This window comes from Rattus norvegicus, chromosome 12, assembly GCF_021556685.1.
Source record: "Rattus norvegicus strain SHRSP/BbbUtx chromosome 12, alternate assembly SHRSP_T2T, whole genome shotgun sequence".
NCBI classification, from domain to species: Eukaryota; Metazoa; Chordata; class Mammalia; order Rodentia; family Muridae; genus Rattus; species Rattus norvegicus.
Genome location: NC_141545.1, coordinates 3,892,246 through 3,916,336, shown reverse-complemented (window position 1 = coordinate 3,916,336; position 24,091 = coordinate 3,892,246). Strand labels below are relative to the sequence as shown.

At 42.5% G+C, this 24,091-nt stretch overlaps 1 protein-coding gene, 1 long non-coding RNA gene and 1 pseudogene across 5 annotated transcripts in view; 1 reads left to right on the top strand and 2 right to left on the bottom strand.

Annotated features, from left to right (window-relative positions):
* Window positions 1–24,091, bottom strand: part of LOC148001969 (uncharacterized) — a 955,959-nt gene that overhangs the window by 300,023 nt on the left and 631,845 nt on the right. The gene's annotated exons all lie outside the window — the stretch shown is intronic.
* Window positions 1–24,091, top strand: part of Rcn1-ps1 (reticulocalbin 1, pseudogene 1) — a 39,406-nt gene that overhangs the window by 13,582 nt on the left and 1,733 nt on the right. Inside the window, exons 3-4 of one of the 2 annotated variants that reach the window (XR_015634475.1) lie at window positions 15,002–15,060; window positions 19,631–19,782. This is a non-coding gene — a long non-coding RNA (reticulocalbin 1, pseudogene 1). The remainder of the gene's footprint in view (window positions 1–15,001; window positions 15,061–19,630; window positions 19,783–24,091) is intronic. The other variant, XR_015634474.1, reaches the window with a different exon arrangement.
* On the bottom strand, window positions 5,596–6,183 carry Pym1-ps4 (PYM homolog 1, exon junction complex associated factor, pseudogene 4; annotated as a pseudogene).

The window sequence follows — 24,091 nt, the reverse complement described above, 5'->3', positions numbered from 1 at the left end:
TGCTAATACTTCAATCCAAACATGAGATGAGAATGATGGCTATGCAAATGGTGACCAACTCAATAAGTTATGCCATGGAGAGGTACAAGGAGCTCGTACAAGTGAATAGTTCCTACCAGTGTGTCACTGACAGAGATGAGAACCCAGCACTAGGCAGGGAGTGCTTCTGTCCTGTATGATTTTGAACAAAAGTCAGGGCTCTGTTTCTGTAGTGTCTGACTTTTAACAGGAAAGTCTGCCTCCTGGCACAGGGTCTTGGATTTGTAACTTTAGGACTCCGTGGTCCTACATGTGAAGAGTTTAGAAGACCATCCAATTGTTATTTTCCCCATTAACGATCGCTCCTCTATATAGAAAAGATTTGCACCATGATGGGAATATCAATCAACTCTGAACTACTAGGACACTGACAGGTTCTCTGTGATCCATGAGATACACATGCAAAGATTGTATAGCTATTGGGTCTTCTATCATCCCTCAGAGGGGATTTGCCCTCTACTTGCAGATTGTTTTAGCATACTATGGACATATGAGCACCCATATGGTCCAAGATGTATATAAAACATCTTAGTGTCAGGATATTCAGAAGTACTTTGAATCACAGGGAATGTGGCCTCTGGATTTCTCCTCCTCTAATTGGTGCTAACTTGTATACTGTGGCTCTAGCATGTTGATGTCTGGAGATGAGGGCCCTTGAAGAGATGATTGTACTTGCAGGAGTGATAGGCAAATAGAACCTGCCTGGGATTTGACATTTACTGTTTGTGGTTCAGCAACACGCACTGCCCCCTCCTGTGTGAATGGATTCAATTGAAGAACAATGTAAGGATTTTGCTGAATGAGAACAGACAACTGCTGGTGGAGCACACTAAACTGCCAGCATCCTATGAGAAAGCAAAGAGGTTCTGTGAGGAGGCCAGCAATTACATCTGTGTCCCCAGAGCCAAGCAACAGCAGGTAGGGTTAGGCCTCAGGTACAGGTTGTCCTCATGTCTTATCATAAACATAGACAAACCAATGTAACTGTCCATTACTGTTACATGTACTGACCTATGTCTATGTCCCTTCCAAGTGTTCATTGATGTGATCATTTACAAGGCTTTCTGTGGAGATAGCCCTTTTTCTTTCTTTTTTTTTTTTTCCGGAGCTGGGGACCGAACCCAGGGCCTTTCATCTGCTAGGCAAGCACTCTACCTCTGAGCTAAATCCCCAACCTGAGATAGCCCTTTTTCAAGAAACTGCATGTTTGGAAAGCAAATGCTCCTGCTCTTTGAGAATCTGCAGTTTATTCAGGGAGATAGGTTGATCACACATCACAGCACTACATGCCATTATGTGTGGAGGGTGCTATGTGGGAGCCCCTCTTTAGACTTGCACAGGGCTTTGATGGATGAAGCAAAAGCCTGGAGCTCATTTTCTTTACAGTTATCCTGTGAGATTCCAGGAAGGTAGTAGTTTGCGAGGAGGAGAGCCTGGTGGAAATGCTAAAGAAATGGTCCTCATTGTCCTCTTTTGGTGGATTTGTTCTTTCTCCCCTGTTTTCCCTGTATATCAAGACCATCTCTTCATGCTTCCTAAATCTTGGGAACCAGACAGAGCCTGAGTAGCAGCATGTCAGTCCTGTTTTGTTTGAGGGTTGCTAGAGAGTTCATATCTTGTCCTTATACTCTGAAGCTGGTTGGAAGAGCAGGGATGTGGAAAGGGGTTCTCAAACGCAGAGAATTGGCATGAGAGATTTGAGACTTCAAGAACAAAGTTATCCATATATACCCCCATTCTCATCAAGAAGAATGCTATCTAGGCCCTTTTATTCCTCTAGGGAAAAATAGCTGAGTAGAAATTCGTAAAATATCTGCTTTGAATAGTCTATATTATGTTGTTCCTCCAGCATGATGGAAACTTCATTGTTTTATGTTGTTCCTCCAGCATGATGGAAACTTCATTGTTTTCTGCCGACGTCTGATTTTTCGTGTGTGTGTGTGTGTGTGTTTGTGTGTGTGTGTGTGTGTGTGTGTGAGTGTGAGTGTGTTTGTGTGTGTGTACATTGCTGTGGTGACCTATAATTTGTGGGTATTCGGGGACGCCAGATAATGACATCTGATTTTGTCCAGTCATTCTCTAACTTAGACCTAACTTAGTCCTTTTAGCCTAGGTCTCTCAGCAAACCTTCAGCTTCCTGTTTTGTGCTGGCCAGCAGTCTTTGCATCACTTGTCCAGTTCCAGGTAGAGCCCCCTCTCTTATTTGTCAACACATTCTTTAGCCATTCGGCTATTTTAAAAATAAGGATTAGATTTCTTCACCTTACCTGAGTAGAGGTATCCCCCTTGAAGATTCTGGTTTGTCTTATTGGCTTCACCATGATCTTACATGGAATCTTATAGTGCATCCCTCTGCTGACATTGTTTTCCTGACTATATCGTTGGCCTGGCATTCTTTCAGGCTAGATTCCCTCTCAGTCTTGTACAGAAAGTTGTAGTTCAGAAAAGTCACTGCAGTTTATTTCATTATTCTCCTTCTGACTGATATTGAGGTTGTTTTAATATCATGTGAACTATAATGTTATGAAAAGTTCCGGAAAACTGACTATGAGTCACTGTCTTCCTCTGATGCTTCCAAGCTCTTCTATGAAGGAAGCAGGGTAGTTTTAGTGAGGGGCCTATGATGAGTCAACATGAAGCTTACTGAAGGCTTTTCTTCAAATCCTCTCTCTGGGGAATTTGGTGTTGTGTTGTTTAGGTTATCTGTGCAAAGTTTGTAACTCAGGTAGGACCAGCAAGTATCTGCATAGAAAGATTTTCTGAAGTGGAAATAAGTACAGGCCAGGGCAGCACAGCCTGCTGGAGTCTAAGAGACTTGTATACATCATAGCTCCCACTAATTCCTCACTGAACAGGAAACCTGCTGGATAAAAACTTAGTTTTCCTTTGTGTGTGTGGGTGTGTGTGTGTGGGTGCGGGTGTGTGTGTGTGGGTGCGGGTGTGTGTGTGTGTATTTGTGTGCGTGTGTGTCAGTATATGTGTGTTTGTGTGGATCTGTGTGTGTAAGGGTACATGTGTGTTTGGGTGTGTGTGAGTGTGTGTATGTGTGTGAGTATGTGTGTGTGTTTACATGTGTATATGTATGTGTGTATGTGTGTGTGTTTATGTGTGTGTATGTGTCCGTGTTCATTTGTGTGTGTGTCTATGTGTGTGTGTGAGTGAGTGTGTGAGTTTGTGTGTGTGTGTGTATTTGTGGATGTATGCGAGTGTGTGTGTTTGTGTGTCTATGTCTGTGTGTGTATGTGTGTGTGTGTTTGTATGTGTGTGAGAGTGTCTGTGCATGTGCATGTGTGTGTATGTGTGTGTGTGTCTGTGTGTGAATGAGTGTATGAGTGTGTGAGTGAGTGTTTGTGTATGTGTGTGTATTTGTGTGTGTGTGTCAGTGTATATGTGTGTCTCTGTCTGTGTGAGGGTGCATGTGTGTTTGTGTTCGTGTCTGAGAGTGTGTGTGGGTATGTGTGTGAGTATGTGTGTGTGTGTTTATGTGTATATATGTATGTGTGTGTATGTTTATGTGTTTGTATGAGTGTGTGTTCGTTTGTATGTGTTTCTATGTGAGTGTGTGAGTTTGTGTGTGTGTGTGTGTGTTTGTGTGTGTGTGTCTGTGTGTCTAGCATTCACCTCTATAATTGACATGGTTCATCTGTGCCTCCCAGTAGATCGCTAGAGCAGGCTCCTGTCTTCATGCACTGCTTAGCTTCATCAATCTTATCTACTTTTGGTTGCAATATATATGTGTATATATGTATATGTGTGTATACACACACACACACACACACACACACACACACACACACACACACATATATATATATATATATATATATATATATATATATATATATATATCCATCCTATATACCCATATGGGGCAGTCTCTGAATGATCATTTGTTCAGTGTCTGTTCCAACCTTTTGCTTCCATATCCCCACCTATGAATATATTTGTTCTCCCTTTTAACAAGGAATAAAGCATCCGCATTTCGGTGGTCCTGCCTCTTGAGAGGTGAATGCTAGCAGCAAACATTGAACTGAGACTGGGCTTCCCATTGGAGGAAATAGTGAAAGTATTGGAAGAGCTGAAGGGGTTTGCAACCCCATAAGAATAACAATGCCAACCAACAAGAGCTCCCAGGGACTAAACCATTACCCAAGGACTATACATGGATGGATCCATGGCTCCAGCTGCATATGTACCAAAGGATGGCCTTGTTGGGCACCAATGGAAGGAGAGGCCCTTGGTCCTGCCAAGGCTGGATCCCCAGTGTAGGTGTATATGGGGGGCAGGGGGAAATTGGGTGGAGAACACCATTATAGAAGAAGTGGGATGGGATAGAGAGCTTATGTCCAGGAACCAGGACAGGAAATAACACTTGAAATGTAAGTAAAAATATTCAATAAATGAAAAAATACTGAAAAAATGAATTTGTGACCAATGGTGCTGGGTTAATTCCTCACAAGTTGATCAGATCTTGAAGAAGCTCAAATTGATAGATTTCTAGGGTAGGAGTGCCCAACATTCCCTGATTCAATAAAAATAGGGCTATGTTTTCAGGCCCTTCTCAGCTTAAGAGATACAGGCTGTCCCTTCACAGATCATGGGAGACAGAACAAAACAAAACAAAACAAAACAAAAGTTCAGAGCCTATACACTGGAAAAAGGAAGCTGGGTGTGGTCGTTGTTTGACCTTGTCTACCTGGATGGTTAATCACAAGAATTCCACATTTCTGTATTTGAAATATGGAAATGAGCTGGAGAAATGAAGCAGCAGTTAAGCACAGTGGCTGCTCTTTCAGAGGACTTGGTTTGGATCCCTAGTACCCACATGGCAGCTCTCAGCACTCCATAACTCTAGTCCCAGGGATCTCATGCCCTCTTCTCATCTTTCTACACACCAGGCACACACACTAGTGCACAGGTATACATGCAAGCAAAACACCTGTGGACATAATAACAAAGAAACAAACAAATACAAGCGAATAAATAAATCTATGGAAACCACTATATCTCAACAGGACATAGGTTTGCTACACACAATAAGTGAACTTTTTTTTGTTGTCTACTTGAATTTATTCTTACATTCTTAAATAAAAGATGAAAAGGAGGAGGAGGAGGAGAAAGAAGAGGAATAGGAGGAGGAGGAGTTGGTGGAGGTGGTGGTGGTTTTGGTGGCCACAGAACTTATTCATAAACACTGAACAGGAACTAAGACTCCCAATCTTGGATACTCCTTGTACCCTCAGCCTCAGATCCCTGACAGACTCCCACCCTCTCGGGGTTCCTTTTCAACAAGACACCCAGATCAGCAGCACAGGTACCTGGGGTCATCACTCAGATTGTGAACAATGGGATAGAAGGGAAAAGGTCAAAAATGGGAGCTGAGAAGGAGAAGGGATGAAGAAAAGAGATCCTAGGCTCTAGAGGACAGAGTCGGGCCACAGGAGGGGAAAGTGAGCCAGTATGGGAGTGCCCCTCCTGACTGTTGTGGCCCATGCTCCCTGGACCCCAGAGCACCCCATGGTTTGTTCTTCAGTCCACTCCACTATTCCTGAAGCCTCACAGGCCCAACTCCAAGTCCTCCAGCTCCTCCTCCAGAACCCTGTGCCATGTCAGCTTCTCCAGCTGTTCTCTGCTGAACTTCCCGGCCTGGAAGTGTTACTGCAGCTCCTCCACCTATCAGATTCTTCCTTAGGTGCTTGATCTTCTTGGCTTTCTTTGTGGTAGCAGCAGAATCAGGTGTATGGAAAGCAGCTAGAGATGTGGCTTGGGGGCCATGGTGAGCACTGGGTGTCTGGGCTGAGTGTCCCACAAACAGCTTATCAAGGGTCCTGCTCAAGGCCTCTGCATCTTTCTCCTGTGGCTGGCTCCTCTTCTCCTTCAGGTTGCATTTGTCTGTCTTGGAGAGGCCTGCTTCACCACTGTCAGGTCTGGATGGGGTGACCTGTGTGGTGGCGTCAGGGCACTGCCCTGGGGGAAGTTCTGGTTTATTCTTGAAAAACTTCACATACTTGTTTTAAAAGGCTGGGATTCTTGGAGCACGTATCCTTCTTTGACCCTCCGTTGCTTGTGCCTTGTCCGATCGGGTCTCTGTGTTGAGGCAGTGTAGTTGCCGCTGGTCTCGACAGTTACATAGAGAGTCGCCATCGAACCCAAAACATGAATTTCTAGGGGTAATAAGTGGAATTGTCCTGCTTTTAAGCTCTTGATAAATGGCAGCATTCATTCCTTTTTAAAATTGCTTTTTAGGTGACCTGGGTTGGATCTGGAATTGTGAATGTTCGTTTTGAGTTTGAGAACTCAAGTAGACTAGGCCTTTTATATGCATCATTGTTGCTGTCTAGTGGATGAGTTAGGTCCATTTTAAACCTAATGCAGGCACCACAGAGTGAGTTTGGAGAGGATATACTTAGAACAACTCCCTGGCCTCTGGGTTAAAAATTCTAGCTGTCTTCTAGATGACCCACTGTCTCTACAGGGAAACCTTGCTCAGGCTACCTTCTTAATTTCCACCACCTTATGTCACTGACATGACGGATGCCTGAAGAACACTTTTCTTCAGCCAGATCTGCTTCTTCCCAGGTGACCCCTTGTTCTAAGTCTAGAAGGCTCATTCATATTCATCTCCTTCCACAAACCCTGTGTATCCTTCAGAACATTGTTGAGTTCTTCCCAGCATATGGGAATAACACCAGACAATGGAGACTCTAGAGTCAGGAAAACATCCAATAAGCCAGGGCACTCAGATTGCATATGATCCTGATAACCAATGGGGAAGACAGGGTGGATAGACAGATGGCAACTTCTCTATTCAATATTTGAGAGCTCACATGCACTTCATAATTTCGGAAAGACTTTACATGTATACCTGTAAATAGCTCAGCTGATTACTACTAATTGCTTGGTTTGCTCTGAGTTAACTTCTAATCCAGGAATACTTCAAGAGGAATACAAGGTTTGACGGCCTTTGCGTATTCAAACCCAGTTGCAGAAATACCAAGGAGGGAGAGTTACAGGAATATTAAATACAGAAGCCCCTAGCATGAATCTCAGGAACAAGGCAGCCGCCTAACCAGAGGAGCAAGCTTGAGCTTTGAAGTGAAGGACTTTGCTCCCACCCACTCCTGGCTGGAGATGAGATGGAAGTTAGGACATTAATCTCAGATCTCTAGCTCCCAGAGCATAACACAGCTTCAAGGTTCAGTTCTTTGTTAGCTGTTATTTTCTTGCATGTTTAGGATTATTTCTTTTAGTTTTCTTTCCTTCTCTTTTGTCCCTTCCTTCCTTCCTTCCTTCCTTCCTTCCTTCCTTCCTTCCTTCCTTCCTTCCTTTTTTAAGACAGGGTTTTACTGTGGAGCTCTAGTTTTCCTGGAACTCGATCTTTTGACCAGTATGGCCTTGAACTCATAGGAATCTGCCTGCCTCTGTCCCACAAATGGTGGGATTAAACATAATGCATGCACCATCACTGCCTGGCTACAATTATTTCTTTATTTTGTATTTTTGACATCCTGATTGTATGTCACAGATAATTTCTTCTCTGATTCTGTCTGTTTGGATTTCTACATGGCTGTTATACTTGCAAGCTTAATTATTTCTATAAATTTGTGATGATTTCTGCTAGAATTTCACTGAAATATAAGTCTGTCTCATCCATTCGATGTTACTTTGGCTGTTCCCTGCTATACCCCATGAATTCTTAGGTTTGGAATCTTTAATGTGTCCCAGGATCTTTGGAATATTGTTTATGCTTCTTATTTTCCCTCTTGTCCTCTATGCCTGAGATTTGTTCTTGTCCATGATCTTATCTCTTTTCTTTTCTTTTTTTTTTTGGAGGTGGGTACTGAACCCAGTAATCTTATCTCTAATGACAGTCTTTGTTGTGGTTTCTACCAGTTTGACCAGCCTCTTCAAACATTTTTATTAGTTTAGTTTTCAAAGTTTCAATCTCCTTCCAAAGATTTTCCTCCATATTTTGAAATTCTACTACTGTTCTCTTAACTATTACGTTTACTTTTGAGGCTATCTGGACAAGGTTTTAGATATATTTCCTTAATTCATGAATGAATTTGACTCCTTATGATTATCAATTCTTTTGAATAGTAAGTCTGTGAATTCTTTCTTGGACATTTCAATTATTTCTGTATTGGATACTTTGGTTTCTGTAACTTAGATCTGCATGCAGTCCAGCTATGATGACTGGGGGAATTTGACTTTGATTTCAGATGAGTGACTGAGGCAATCTAGTCCTCGCTATGTGCCAACAGGATCAAACATGGGGCAACACCTTAAGCACCAAGGTGAACAGATGGAGTCAAAAGTTTGGTCACCCCCAGATTCTGCAAACCTGTTGGAGACTGGATACCCAATTTCAGACCAGATAGCCTGTCTACAATCAGGTGACTAAACACAGAGCTACAGGCCAAAAGTAACCTCTAGAACCATAGAAAGGAAGACTTGAGGCCAGGCAGTAACCTTTGGCACCTCAGACTTCAGGATTTCATACCCATATTGATGTCAGATACCACTGAAAGCAAAATTGCAGTATTTCGAGGGAAACCTGAGCAAACTGGAATCCAACCTCAGGCCCTGTAGTGACCTGTTCTGGAAATGTCGTTGTAAGGTACTCTCTGGTCCTGTAGGAATTGGAAGTCTGGATCCAGGACTAAGTCCCAGATAAGCTGGAGGCTCAGTCACAGGCACACTGTAGACATCAGGCATTTCTGCAAAAAAAAAATAATAATTTTTCATCGGTTCATGTGCTGATAAACTCTGAGGCTGACTCCATATTTTCCCTTGAGTATCCACCAGGAGTGGTATATATGGATTATGATAGTGGTTTTGTTTTTAGTTCCTTCAGTAGCCTCCATATTAGTCTCTATAGCCATTATGATAATTCACATTCCTACCAGCAATGTAAACCTATAGTCATTTATTTCTGTATTAAAAACTAAAACAACAAATACTATTTGGATGTGTGACTGATATATAAGTCAGGGGATATGTGTACCACAGGGCAGAGCTGAGGGTTGGAGAGAGTCTGTATGGAATTGGTTCCTTCTCCCACCTTTACATTGGTTTTAAGAATTGAACTTGGGTCAACAGGCCAGGATCTAAGTTTCTTTACATAGAGAATCATCCTTTTGCATGAGGCGACATGGAATTTCAGTGGAGTTTCTGTTTGTATTCACTTGGTGGCTAAAATCATATTTATTGTTTTTCTGTACATCTGTTTAGGAGTTGAAGGCTGGAATTCTGGCTTAGTGGTAGAATATTTACCCAACATCCAGTTCTGGCTGCAGGCCCGAGTCATACACACACCCTCACACACACACACACACAAACACACACACACACACACAGAAACGCACACACACACACACACACACACAGAAACACACACATGCTCACACATGAGGGACAGAGTCACAAGGACACAGAGAAACAGAAACTGATAGACAGACAGACAGAAATTTTTATTCAGATCATTTGCCCATCTACTAATTTTACTGTTTATTAGCTATCATTGTTTTATTTTGGTTTTGTTTTTAGATAAGATCTTACTCTAAAGCCCTAGATGGTCTAAAACAAGCTATGTAAAGAGGATGGCCTAGACTTCACAGAGTTTGCCTGTTTATGCAGGCACTAGTTAGGATTAGAATGTGCCACACTGTCCTTCCCTACTTTACTTCTTTATAGGATGGAGATTAATCTGGGTTATATGAATGATTGAGCAAAGATATCCTCTCCAGAATACTTTGGGGTCTTAAGTTACCGAGTTTGATCCATTTTGAGTTGATTTGCATAGAGCAGGAGAGACGGGGATCTAGTGTTACTCTTCAATGTGTAGCTACTCAATTTGCCTGACATCACCTGTTTAAGAATACCTGTTCTCCAACACACCTTTATTAAGTAACGATCAGATGGCTGTAACTACATGACTTTTTTCTCAGTCCTCTCTTCTATTCCATTGACACATAATGCATGCTTTTAAATAAAATTCTGCCTTTTATTATCCTGACTCAGTCTAATTTTGAAATTAGGTAATGTGATACTGGGAGAATTTGTGGTTTTGATCAGGATTCCTCTGGCTATTCAAAATAATCTTTTTTAACAATAAAAAAACCTTCAATATTGATCTCTAGCCTGTATATCAGTGCTTCTTACCCTTCCTAAAGCTGTAGCCCTTTAATAGAGTCCTTGTGCTGTGGTGACCCCTAACTATAACATTACAATGTGATTACAATCCACAAATTGCAAAACGTTACTCTACAAACACCCACACACTTGACCTCACTCTCCCGAAGGTATAAATGGACTCTCTCCATAACAAGTACATCACACACACACACACACACACACACACACACACACACACACACACACCACACACACACACACACACCACACACACACACACACACACACACACACACACACACGCGCGCGCGCGCGCGCGCGCGCGCATAAAGTCTTAAAATATCTGGTATAATTCAACAGTGCATCTGTCCCATCTTATCCTTGTTGGTTAATTTGGACACCTTTTTTTTTACTACAGCTTCAATATCATTGCTTTTTAAAGATATATATTTGGAACAAGGTTTTACTGTGCAGCCCTGGCTATCTAGGGACTCACTCTGTAGACTAGGCTGACCTAAAACTCACAGAGATCTCTGGGCTTCTGCCTTCCAAATGCTGAGATTAAGGTATGTGTGTCACCAAGATAAATAACATTGTTTTTTACATTTCATTTAGGTGTTTTTATACCCTGCAAATGGTTATGAGTCATGAAGTGGGTGCTGAGACTTGAACTTGGGTGCTGTGGATGAGCAACTGGGCCTCTTAATCACCAAGCTATCGCTCCAGTCCCTTACATGGTTTTTGGTCAAAAGAATAAGATATGAATTATATTTCTCTCTCTGAGTGGAAACATGACAGTCTGAATCATCCAAGGCCTATAATATAGATACATAGAATAGGCTCCTCCCATCAAATTAATTCAGATGGATTTGTCAATCCCATGGACAGAAAGCAAACTTCAAAAACCTTGAAACATAAGTCTTCTAAAGACCTTAAATGGATTCAAGAGATAACTATCCCTTCGATGAATTGATGTACTTATACATTCCAGGAGCCCCTCCCTTGAGGCAGCTGCTTACAGATTGTCCCAGTTAGATTTATTTTTTCTTTTTGGTCACCTTGGCAAAAACCAGGATCAACAGGTAAGAAGGAACTTCTGTTGAAAAATTCTCCCCTTCAACGTGGCTATACAGAAGTCTGTGGAGGAATTTTCTTTTCTTTTCTTTTTTTTTTTTTTATGTCATGAGCAATACTTTTTTTTTATTATTAACTTGAGTATTTCTTATATACATTTCGAGTGTTATTCCCTTTCCCAGTTTCCGGGCAAACATCCCCCTCCCCCCTCCCCTTTCTTATCGGTGTTCCCCTCCCCACCCTCCCCCACTTGTCCCCCTCCCCCCAACAGTCTAGTTCACTGGGGGTTCAGTCTTAGCAGGACCCAGGGCTTCCCCTTCCACTGGTGCTCTTACTAGGATATTCATTGCTACCTATGAGGTCAGAATCCAGGGTCAGTCCATGTATAGTCTTTAGGTAGTGGCTTAGTCCCTGGAAGCTCTGGTTGCTTGGCATTGTTGTTCATATGGGGTCTCGAGCCCCTTCAAGCTCTTCCAGTTCTTTCTCTGATTCCTTCAACGGGGGTCCTATTCTCAGTTCAGTGGTTTGCTGCTGGTATTCGCCTCTGTATTTGCTGTATTCTGGCTGTGTCTCTCAGGAGCGATCTACATCCGGCTCCTGTCGGTCTGCACTTCTTTGATTCATCCATCTTGTCTAATTGGATGGCTGTATATGCATGGGCCACATGTGGGGCAGACTCTGAATGGGTGTTCCTTCAGTCTCTGTTTTAATCTTTGCCTCTCTCTTCCCTGCCAAGGGTATTCTTGTTCCCGTTTTAAAGAAGGAGTGAACCATTCACATTTTGATCATCTGTCTTGAGTTTCATTTGTTCTAGGCATTTAGGGTAATTCAAGCATTTGGGCTAATAGCCACTTATCAGTGAGTGCATACCATGTATGTCTTTCTGTGTTTGGGTTAGCTCACTCAGGATGATATTTTCCAGTTCCAGCCATTTGCCTAAGAATTTCATAAAGTCGTTTTTGATAGCTGCGTAATATTCCATTGTGTAGATGTACCATATTTTCTGTATCCATTCCTCTGTTGAAGGGCATCTGGGTTCTTTCCAGCTTCTAGCTATTATAAATTAGGCTGCAATGAACATAGTGGAGCACGTGTCTTTTTTATATGTTGGGGCATCTTTTGGGTATATGCCCAAGAGAGGTATAGCTGGATCCTCAGGCAGTTCAATGTCCAATTTTCTGAGGATCCTCCAGACTGATTTCCAGAATGGTTGTACCAGTTTGCAATCCCACCAACAATGGAGGAGTGTTCCTCTTTCTCCACATCCTCGCCAGCATCTGTTGTCCCCTGAGTTTTTGATCTTAGCCATTCTCACTGGTGTGAGGTGAAATCTCAGGGTTGTTTTGATTTGCATTTCCCTTATGACTAAAGATGTTGAACATTTCTTTAGGTGTTTCTCCGCCATTCGGCATTCCTCAGCTGTGAATTCTTTGTTTAGCTCTGATCCCCATTTTTTAATAGGGTTATTTGTTTCCCTGTGGTCTAACTTCTTGAGTTCTTTTTATTTTGGATATAAGGCCTCTATCTGTTGTAGGATTGGTAAAGATCTTTTCCCAATCTGTTGGTTGCCGTTTTGTCCTAACCACAGTGTCCTTTGCCTTACAGAAGCTTTGCAGTTTTATGAGATCCCATTTGTCAATTCTTGATCTTAGAGCGTAAGCCATTGGTGTTTTGTTCAGGAAATTTTTTCCAGTGCCCATGTGTTCCAGATGCTTCCCTAGTTTTTCTTCTATTAGTTTGAGTGTGTCTGCTTTGATGTGGAGGTCCTTGACCCACTTGGACTTAAGCTTTGTACAGGGTGATAAGTTAGGATCGATCTGCATTCTTCTACATGTTGACCTCCAGTTGAACCAGCACCATTTGCTGAAAATGCTATCTTTTTTCCATTGGATGGTTTTGGCTCCTTTGTCAAAAATCAAGTGACCATTTGTGTGTGGGTTCATTTCTGGGTCTTCAATTCTATTCCATTGGTCTATCTGTCTGTCTCTGTACCAATACCATGCAGTTTTCATCACTATTGCTCTGTAATACTGCTTGAGTTCAGGGATAGTGATTCCCCCTAAAGTCCTTTCATTGTTGAGGATAGCTTTAGATATCCTGGGTTTTTTGTTATTCCAGATGATTTTGCAAATTGTTCTGTCTAACTCTTTGAAGAATTGGATTGGTATTTTGATGGGGATTGCATTGAATCTGTAGATTGCTTTTGGTAAAATGGCCATTTTTACTATATTAATCCTGCCAATCCATGAGCATGGGAGATCTTTCCATCTTCTAAGGTCTTCTTCAATTTCCTTCTTCAGTGTCTTGAAGTTCTTATTGTACAGATCTTTTACTTGCTTTGTTAAAGTCACTCCGAGGTACTTTATATTATTTGCGTCTATTATGAAGGGTGTCGTTTCCCTAATTTCTTTCTCGGCTTGTTTCTCTTTTGTATAGAGGAAGGCAACTGATTTATTTGAGTTAATTTTATACCCAGCCACTTTGCTGAAGTTGTTTATGAGCTTTAGTAGTTCTCTGGTGGAACTTTTGGGATCACTTAAATATACTATCATATCATCTGCAAATAGTGATATTTTGACTTCTTCTTTTCCGATCTGTATCCCCTTGACATCCTTTTGTTGTCTGATTGCTCTGGCTAGAACTTCAAGAACTATATTGAGCAAGTAGGGAGAGAGTGGGCAGCCTTGTCTAGTCCCTGATTTTAGTGGGATTGCTTCAAGTTTCTCTCCATTTAGTTTAATGTTAGCAACTGGTTTGCTGTATATGGCTTTTACCATGTTCAGGTATGGGCCTTGAATTCCTATTCTTTCCAGGACTTTTATCATGAAGGGGTGTTGAATGTTTTCAAATGCTTTCTCTGCATCTAATTAAATGATCATGTGGTTTTGTTCTTTCAGTTTGTTTATATAATGGATCACGTTGATGGTTTTCCGTATATTAAACCATCCCTGCATGCCTGGGATGAAGCCTACTTGTTCATGGTGGATGATTGTTTTGATGTGCTCTTGGATTCGGTTTGCCAGAATTTTGTTGAGTATTTTTGCGTCGATATTCATAAGGGAAATTGGTCTGAAGTTCTCTTTCTTTGTTGTGTCTTTGTGTGGTTTAGGTATAAGAGTAATGGTGGCTTTGTAGAAGGTATTCGGTAGTGATCCATCTGTTTCAATTTTGTGGAATAGTTTGGATAATATTGGTATGAGGTCTTCTATGAAGGTTTGATAGAATTCTGCACTAAACCCGTCTGGACCTGGGCTCTTTTTGGTTGGGAGACCTTTAATGACTGCTTCTATTTCCTTAGGAGTTATGGGGTTGTTTAACTGGTTTATCTGTTCCTGATTTAACTTCTGTACCTGGTATCTGTCTAGGAAATTGTCCATTTCCTGAAGATTTTCAAGTTTTGTTGAATATAGGTTTTTGTAGTAAGATCTGATGATTTTTTTGAATTTCCTCTGAATCTGTTGTTATGTCTCCCTTTTCATTTCTGATTTTGTTAATTTGGACGCACTCTCTGTGTCCTCTCATTAGTCTGGCTAAGGGTTTATCTATCTTGTTGATTTTCTCAAAGAACCAACTTTTGGTTCTGTTGATTCTTTCTATGGTCCTTTTTGTTTCTACTTGGTTGATTTCAGCTCTGAGTTTGATTGTTTCCTGCCTTCTACTCCTCCTGGGTGTATTTGCTTCTTTTTGTTCTAGAGCTTTTAGGTGTGCTGTCAAGCTGCTGACATATGCTCTTTCCTGTTTCTTTCTGCAGGCACTCAGCGCTATGAGTTTTCTTCTTAGCACAGCTTTCATTGTGTCCCATAAGTTTGGGTAAGTTGTACCTTCATTTTCATTAAATTCTAAAATGTTTTTAATTTCTTTCTTTATTTCTTCCTTGACCAGGTTATCATTGAGTAGAGCATTGTTCAATTTCCAAGTATATGTGGACATTCTTCCTTGATTGTTATTGAAGACCAGTTTTAGGCCGTGGTGGTCCGATAGCACGCATGGGATTATTTCTATCTTTCTGTACCTGTTGAGGCCCGTTTTTTGACCAATTATATGGTCAATTTTGGAGAAAATACCATGAGGAGCTGAGAAGAAGGTATATCCTTTTGCTTTAGGATAGAATGTTCTATAAATATCCATTAGGTCCATTTGGCTCATGACTTCTCTTAGTCTGTCTACATCTCTGTTTAATTTCTGTTTCCATGATCTGTCCATTGATGAGAGTGGGGTGTTGAAATCTCCCACTATTATTGTGTGAGGTCCAATGTGTGTTTTGAGCTTTAGTAAGGTTTCTTTTACATATGTAGGTGCCCTTGTATTTCGGGCATAGATATTTAGGATTGAAAGTTCATCTTGGTGGATTTTTCCTTTGATGAATATGTAGTGTCCTTCCTTATCTTTTTTGATGACTTTTAGTTGAAAATTGATTTTATTTGATATTAGAATGGCTACTCCAGCTTGCTTCTTCTGACCATTTGCTTGGAAAGTTGTTTTCCAGCCTTTCACTCTGAGGTAGTGTCTGTCTTTGTCTCTGAGGTGTGTTTCCTGTAGGCAGCAGAATGCAGGGTCCTCGTTGCGTATCCAGTTTGTTAATCTATTTCTTTTTATTGGGGAGTTGAGGCCATTGATATTGAGAGATATTAAGGAATAGTGGTTATTGCTTCCCGTTATATTCATATTTGGATGTGAGGTTATGTTTGTGTCCTTTCATTCTCTTTGTTTTGTTGCCAAGATGATTAGTTTCTTGCTTCTTCTAGGGTATAGTTTGCCTCCTTATGTTGGGCTTTACCATTTATTATCCTTTGTAGTGCTGGATTTGTAGAAAGATATTGTGTAAATTTGGTTTTGTCATGGAATATCTTGGTTTCTCCATCTATGTTAATTGATTGTTTTGCAGGATACAGTAACCTGGGCTAGCATTTGTGTTCTCTTAGGGTCTGTATGACATCAGTCCAGGATCTTCTGGCCTTCATAGTTTCTGGAGAAAAGTCTGGTGTGATTCTGATAGGTCTGCCTTTATATGTTACTTGACCTTTTTCCCTTACTGCTTTTAATATTCTTTCTTTATTTTGTGCATTTGGTGTTTTGACTATTATGTGACGGGAGGTGTTTCTTTTCTGGTCCAATCTATTTGGAGTTCTGTAGGCATCTTGTATGCCTATGGGTATCTCTTTTTTTAGGTTAGGGAAGTTTTCTTCTATGATTTTGTTGAAGATATTTACTGGTCCTTTGAGCTGGGAGTCTTCACTCTCTTCTATACCTATTATCCTTAGGTTTGATCTTCTCATTGAGTCCTGGATTTCCTGTATGTTTTGGATCAGTAGCTTTTTCCGCTTTACATTATCTTTGACAGTTGAGTCAATGATTTCTATGGAATCTTCTGCTCCTGAGATTCTCTCTTCCATCTCTTGAATTCTGTTGGTGAGGCTTGTATCTACAGCTCCTTGTCTCTTCTTTTGGTTTTCTATATCCAGGGTTGTTTCCATGTGTTCTTTCTTGATTGCTTCTATTTCCATTTTTAATTCCTTCAACTGTTTGATTGTGTTTTCCTGGAATTCTTTCAGGGATTTTTGCGATTCCTCTCTGTAGGCTTCCAATTGTTTATTAATGTTTTCCTGTGTTTCCCTAAGTGTGTTCATGTCTTTCTTGAAGTCCTCCAGCATCATGATCAGATATGATTTTGAAACTAGATCTTGCTTTTCTGGTGTGTTTGGATATTCCATGTTAGTTTTGGTGGGAGAATTGGGCTCCGATGATGGCATGTAGTCTTGGTTTCTGTTGCTTGGGTTCCTGCGCTTGCCTCTCGCCATCAGATTATCTCTAGTGTTACTTTGTTCTGCCTTTTCTGACAGTGGCTAGAGTGTTCTATAAGCCTGTGTGTCAGGAGTGCTGTAGACCTGTTTTCCTCTCTTTCAGTCAGTTATGGGGACAGAGTGTTCTGCTTTCGGGCGTGTAGTTTTTCCTCTCTACAGGTCTTCATCTGTTCCTGTGGGCCTGTGTCTTGAGTTCACCAGGCAGCTTTCTTGCAGCAGAAAAGTTGGTCTTACCTGTGGTCCCGAGGCTCAAGTTTGCTCGCGGGGTGCTGCCCAAGGGCTCTCTGCGGCGGCAGCAACCAGGAAGACCTGTGCCGCCCCTTCCGGGAGCTTTAGTGCACCAGGGTTCCAGATGGCCTTTGGTGTTTTCCTCTGGCGTCCGAGATGTATGTACAGAGAGCAGTCTCTTCTGGTTTCCCAGGCTTGTCTGCCTCTCTGAAGGTTCAGCTCTCCCTCCCACGGGATTTGGGTGCAGAGAACTGTTTATCCGGTCTGTTTCCCTCAGGTTCCGGCGGTGTCTCAGGCAGGGGTCCTGCCGCTCCTGGGCCGGCGTTTTCTTGAATAAGGGCTAATGCAGGAGGCCCCAGCAAATGTGTTGTTGTTGCTGTTGTTGTTGTTTTCTTGTTGTTGTTGTTGTTGTTGTTGTTGTTGTTTGGCTTGTATTGTTTTGTAGACACCGTTTTGATAAAGAGTGGACAGGCATGAGGTCAGCTTAGATCAGATGATAAAGGAATAAGTGGGATCCAATGGGGAATTTAGGAAGGATTGTATCAAATTTAGTAAGTAGTTTTCTCCTCTGTGTCCCTGTGTCTGACAGGATGAGGTTGGTCCTTTTCCCCAGGTATACTAAGGGAACTAACTTCTCAACGACTGCCGCTTCTCAAATGCCAGCACAGCTCAGCAGTGAGGGGACAGAGACACAACTCCATTCTGCTGACCTTGGCAACTTGACAAGTTCCCTGGGAATTTTAGGAACTTTGACTAAGAACAATCCATGATTCCCAGCTTCAATATTGAAAAGAATTTTGGGATTAAACAGTTTATCAGAAAAGTTGGAGCCTTTTATTAAAGATAATTTTTATTATGGACATAATCATGAGGCTTAAGAGAAAGAGACATGCTCAGAAGAAAGTAAGATACACAGGAGATTACAAATATGGGTTTGTAAAAGAGAGCAAAATGTACTGAGGTGTGGGAACAGGCTGCCCAAGGGAGATGGAGCAATCATTGTATGAGCATTAGTCATATGGTCAATTTTGGTGGCTCTTGGGTGTCTGCTTCTGCAGAAAAGAAGCTGTTCCTGCAGAGAAATTTGACTGAGTAAAACTGTAGCCGTGTGGAGACTTTGGGATGCTGCTGACCCAGAAGCTAATTCCCTTACCGGAAGGTAGCTTTAGCGTCTTGAAATCCGATCCATTCCTTGCCCACTTCTATTACTGAAATGATAATTTGTTGACTAAAAAAAGTAAAAACATTTGGCACCATTAACTTAGGAGACCCTTGCTTCTGCCAACCGAGAAGTTAAAGATGTCATCAGATAGACTCTTAGGCGTATAGAAAAGCTTTTCTGTCTGGCTGCAACTACGTTTCTGGTGTACCTACTGATGTAATCTAAACTTGCTCTGATTTATGACTTTCTTTGTTTTGTAAACCTATTAAAGTTCATGAAACTGCTTGTTAACCTGTGCTTCCAGGCCATAAGCCAATCAAGATGGAAAACAGCAACAACAAACCACCCTGTCCTATTCCCTTAGAGCTGAGGGCTGTGCTGTGTTTTTGTCTCCTTGTTGTTTGGTTTAGTTGCATAGACAAAGGTTTCATCTCAAAACGTTGCTAAGAATCTACTCCACAAACCCTATATCTTTCTTCTTGGTAAGAGAGGTAAGTTGTGGTTCCAGAAGGATAGGATGGAATGACAGTCTGGTAAGGGAAGAGCAGGCACTGCTGGGGTGAACAAGGAGCCTAGCTGAAGAGTCTTTCTGTAAAGTGTGGTTTCTGGTGAGATCCCACAGAACTGCAGAAAGTGGCTAGAAAGGGAGGAAGGCCCTTAGTGATTGTCTGGAATTCTTGCTGTGCTGCTAGAGGAAGCTGAAAGGTTCCAACAACATTCATGACCCCCAGTTTCTGTGCCTTTCTATTCTGCCCCATAACCCACCAAAGCCAAAACACCGTTTAGATTGTTTGGTGCTTTAGGCCAAAATGAGACACAGATTAATGTGAAATTCTAATTTTCATTACAGATATGTTTAATTTATGTAGTAATATGTGGAGAGCTGCAATAACATGCGCCACCACAAGATGGCGCTGGCTTCCACTGCGCCCCACGAGGAAAGCTTTTTGCCATTACAAGATGGCACTGGCCTCTGCCACACCAGCCGACTTCCTTTCAGGAAGTTAACTGTGTGCGCATGTGCAAGAGTGTCTTCGTGCCAGGTCTTTGCCCACTCCGGGCGTGCCTATGAGATCATGGGGAAGCGACCAATCAGGTGTGGATGCGTCGCGCTAGGGTGTATATAAGCCGCGGCATGCTTGCGCCCCGGGCCCTCTATTTAAGATACAATAAAAACGTTTTGCTGTAGAAGGATTTGTGTGTCCGCGCATGCGTTTCCTGCTGGCGGGACATTGGGCGCGTGACATCTGGTGCCGAAACCCGGGATAAAATGCCACACCATCACCATCGCCGAGGAGGGGCCCTCCGTCCTCGGAGAGAATCCAAAGCTGCAGGACGCGGGTAAGCTCTGAAAGATATGTTTGGTGTTGATCTTTTTCACTTCTCTCCCCCACTTGAAGATGCGGCGGAAGTTTTTGTTATCGTTTTAGCAGCCTTCATGCTTTCTCTTTTGGTGTTTGATTTTGTGGCTGCTGCTAGGCATCGTCACAGGTCGTGCCTAGAAGATGGGAGCCGCCCAACTGTAATAGCAGGACAGAGAGTGCTAGGGGAGTTACAAGACAGCATGTCAGAAACAGTGCGGGATAAAAGTTTAAAGAGCTCAAAGAGAAAAGGTAAACATAAGAAAAAAGACCCTCCCAAAGACCTCAGATCTGAGGGAGCGAGAGGTTGGGGAAAGACGCCCCGGGAGAGAAACAGAGAAAGGAGAAGAAAGTTTTGAAAAGGAGAAGCCTTTATCCGGTAAAGGAGTTAGAGGTTTTAGAGCTTGATAGCTCAGAGACAGACAAGCTTAGCTCCTCTGAGGAAGAGGATTTAGAAGATGAGGCAGCTCGCTATGAAGAAGAAGGATACTACCCAGATGAACAATAAGCTAACAGCTAGGGTAAACAGAAGAAAGTGGGAGGTGGAAACCGTGCGGTTTCCCAGCCTATAAGCACCAGCACCCCTCCATCTTATATGGAGAGATTTCACTCAGATTCCTTCCTCACTAAAGAGGAACAGAAAAAGATTCAGCAGGCATTTCCGGTGTTTGAGGCTGCCGATGGAGACCGTGTTCACGCACCAGTAGAATATGTTCAAATTAAGGAACTTGCCGAGTCGGTCCGTAACTACAGAGTTAGTGTCAATTTTACTATTGCTCAAGTCGAGAGGCTTGCCACTCTGGCCATGACTCCAGGAGACTGGCAGACAACAGTGAAGGCTGCACTCCCTAATATGGGACAATATATGGAATGGAAAGCCTTGTGGTATGACACCTCTCAGGCACAGGCCAAAATCAGTGCCATTGCTGAAGGCGATCAGAGAGATTGGACACTTGATCTGCTAACAGGACAAGGGCAGTATGCCAATAATCAAACAAACTATAACTGGGGAGCATACGCTCAAATCTCCACTGCCACCGTTAAGGCGTGGAAGGCACTTTCCAAGAAGGGAGAGTCTGGGGGACACTTAACAAGAATTATACAAGGCACCCAGGAGCCATTCTCAAACTTTGTGGCTAGGATGACAGAGGCAGCAGGCAGGATCTTTGGAGACCCTGAACAGGCAATGCCTTTAGTGGAACAGTTGGTCTATGAGCAAGCCACACAGGAATGCAGAGCAGCTATTACCCCCTGGAAGAGCAATGGATTACAGGACTGGCTGAGAATTTGCCGAGAACTTGGAGGCCCGCTTACGAATGCCGGCCTCGCGGCTGCTATCCTACAGGGCCAAAAGTGCTCAGGTACAGGTGATCGCAGGGTCTGCTATAACCATGGCAAACCAGGACATCTGAAAAAGGAGTATCAGGCCCTCACAAAGAAGAAAGAACCAGGACTATGTACTAAGTGTGGGAAAGGCTATCATTGGGCTAGTGACTGTCGCTCAGTTAAAGATATCAGAGGCAGGCTTATTCAGCCCGGGTCTCCGCAGGCAGAAGGGGGTGAAAACACTCCAAAAAATGGGTATCTGGGCCCCAAGTCTCAGGGCCCCAAAACATATGGGATTCCAGCTCACAACAAACGGACACAACGGTTCACAGAGCTACAAAAGGCTCAGCAGGAGTGGACCTCCGTTCCACCACCCAGTTCATATTAATGCCACTGATGGGTGTGCAACCTGTCCCCACTGACTACAAAGGCCCCTTACCCATGGGAAGTGTCGGCCTTATTTTGGGTCGATCCTCCTTAACCTTAAAGGGACTTATTTTTCACCCTGGAATAATAGATCAAGATTACACGGGAGAACTTCAAGTTCTCTGCTCTTGCCCTCAAGGCATTTTTTCCATCTCCTCAGGTGACAGGATTGCTCAGTTGATTATCCTTCCAAGCTTACATGATCATTTTCCTTCTTCCAGGGTCCCTAGAGGCACCGCGAAGTTTGGCTCTTCCGGGACTGATTCTGCTTATTTAATGATGGACCTTAATTCCAGACCCTCTTTAGAGTTGAATATAGAAGGGAAAACTTTTACAGGAATTCTAGATACAGGGGCTGATAAGAGCATTATCTCCTCTAGTTGGTGGCCTAAGGCATGGCCTGTCATTCAATCATCCCATTCCTTACAAAGACTAGGGTATGAGGCCAGCCCCACTATCGGCTCACGCTTTTTGATCTGGCATGCTCCAGAAGGCCAATCAGGAAGGTTCATTCCTTATGTCCTTCCTCTTCCTGTTAACCTTTGGGGGAGGGATGTCTTACAGGGTCTAGGACTGACATTGACCAACGAGTACTCTCGACAAGCTGTCGAGATTATGAAGAGAATGGTTTACGAGGAAGGGAAGGGATTAGGAAAAAAGGAACAAGGAAAAGTAGAACCAATCCCACAAGAAGGTAATATAGGAAGGCAGGGCCTGGGTTTTTCCTAGGTGCCATTGAGGGTTCTATGCCCATAACCTGGCTCACACAGGAGGCTAAATGGGTTCCTCAATGGCCTCTATCCTCTGAAAAATTGGAAGCTGCCACTAAATTGGTTAATGAACAATTACAGCTTGGTCATTTAGAACCGTCCATTTCACCATGGAATACTCCTATTTTTGTGATAAAGAAAAAATCAGGAAAATGGAGACTTCTCCGTGATTTGAAAGCCATTAATGCACAGATGTGTCTATTTGGCTCTATCCAACGAGGCTTACCCTTACTCTCCACCTTACCTAAGCAATGGAAGATAATAATTATAGATATTAAGGATTGTTTCTTTTCCATCCCCTTGTGTCCACAAGATAGACAGAGGTTTGCATTTACTATACCAGCTGTTAATCATCTTGAACCTGATAAGAGATTTCAGTGGAAGGTCCTGCCTTAAGGCATGGCCAATAGCCCCACTATGTGTCAACTATATGTGCAACTAGCCCTTGAACCTATAAGGAAGCGATTTCCATCTTTGCTTCTGGTTCATTACATGGATGATATTCTAAAGTGTGATAGAGATTTAACAACCTTACAGACCTCATATCCCATCTTAACCAAAACATTGGGACAATGGGGACTACAAGTCACTACAGAAAAAGTTCAAATTGCAGAAATTGGCTTATTTCTGGGATCGGTCATTTATTCTGAAAAAATATTTCTTCAGAAATTAGTGATTCGCAGAGATCATTTACATACCTTAAATGATTTCCAAAAATTATTGGGAGATATAAATTGGCTGAGACCATTTTTAAAGATTTCCTATGCTGAGTTGAAACCGTTATTTGATATTTTGGAAGGGGACTCTCATATCTCCTCTCCGAGAGCATTGATGCCAGCCCCAAACCAGGCCTTACAAGTTGTAGAAAGTGCCTTACAGGATGCTCAATTACAGCGCATTGATGAAACCAAGCCTTTTGATTTGTGTGATTTCAAAACTATGCAATTACCAACAGCTGTCTTGTGGCAGGATGGGCCTTTATTATGGATCCATCCCAATGCATCTCCTGCTAAGATTATTGACTGGTATCCCGATGCGGTTGCTCAGCTTGCACTCCGCGTGTTGAAGGCAGCTATTACTCATTTTGGGAATGAACCCAAAATTTTGATAGTACCATATACAGCCATTCAGGTTCAAACATTAGCTGCTACCTCAAATGCTTGGGCAGTGTTAGTTACTTACTTTACTGGACAGATTGATAATCATTATCCAAAACACCCGATCCTACAATTTGCTTTAAGCCAAGCCATTGTGTTCCCACACATAATGTCTCAGAAACCACTTGTTGATGGGGTTGTAGTGTATACAGATGGGTCAAAAACTGGTGTAGGTACTTATGTGGTCAATAATAAGGTAGTATCTAAGCAGTATAATGAAACCTCACCTCAAGTTGTGGACTGTTTAGTGGTGCTAGAGGTCCTCGAGACCTTCCCAGGCCCACTTAACATTGTGTCAGATTCCTCCTATGTGGTTAATGCAGTTAAGGTCCTTGAGGTGGCTGGATTAATCAGGCCTTCCAGCAAACTCGCTCAACTTTTTCAGCAAATTCAATCTACCCTTCTCGGCAGGAGATCTCCTGTATTTATAACACATATTAGAGCTCACTCGGGCCTTCCTGGTCCAATGTCCCGTGGAAATGACCCAGCAGACCAAGCTACAAGAGTGATTGCAGTTGCCTTGTCCCCCCAATTAGATGTAGCAAAAGAATTTCACAGACAATTTCATGTGATGGCTGAAAATTTACGCCACCGATTTGCTTTGACTAGA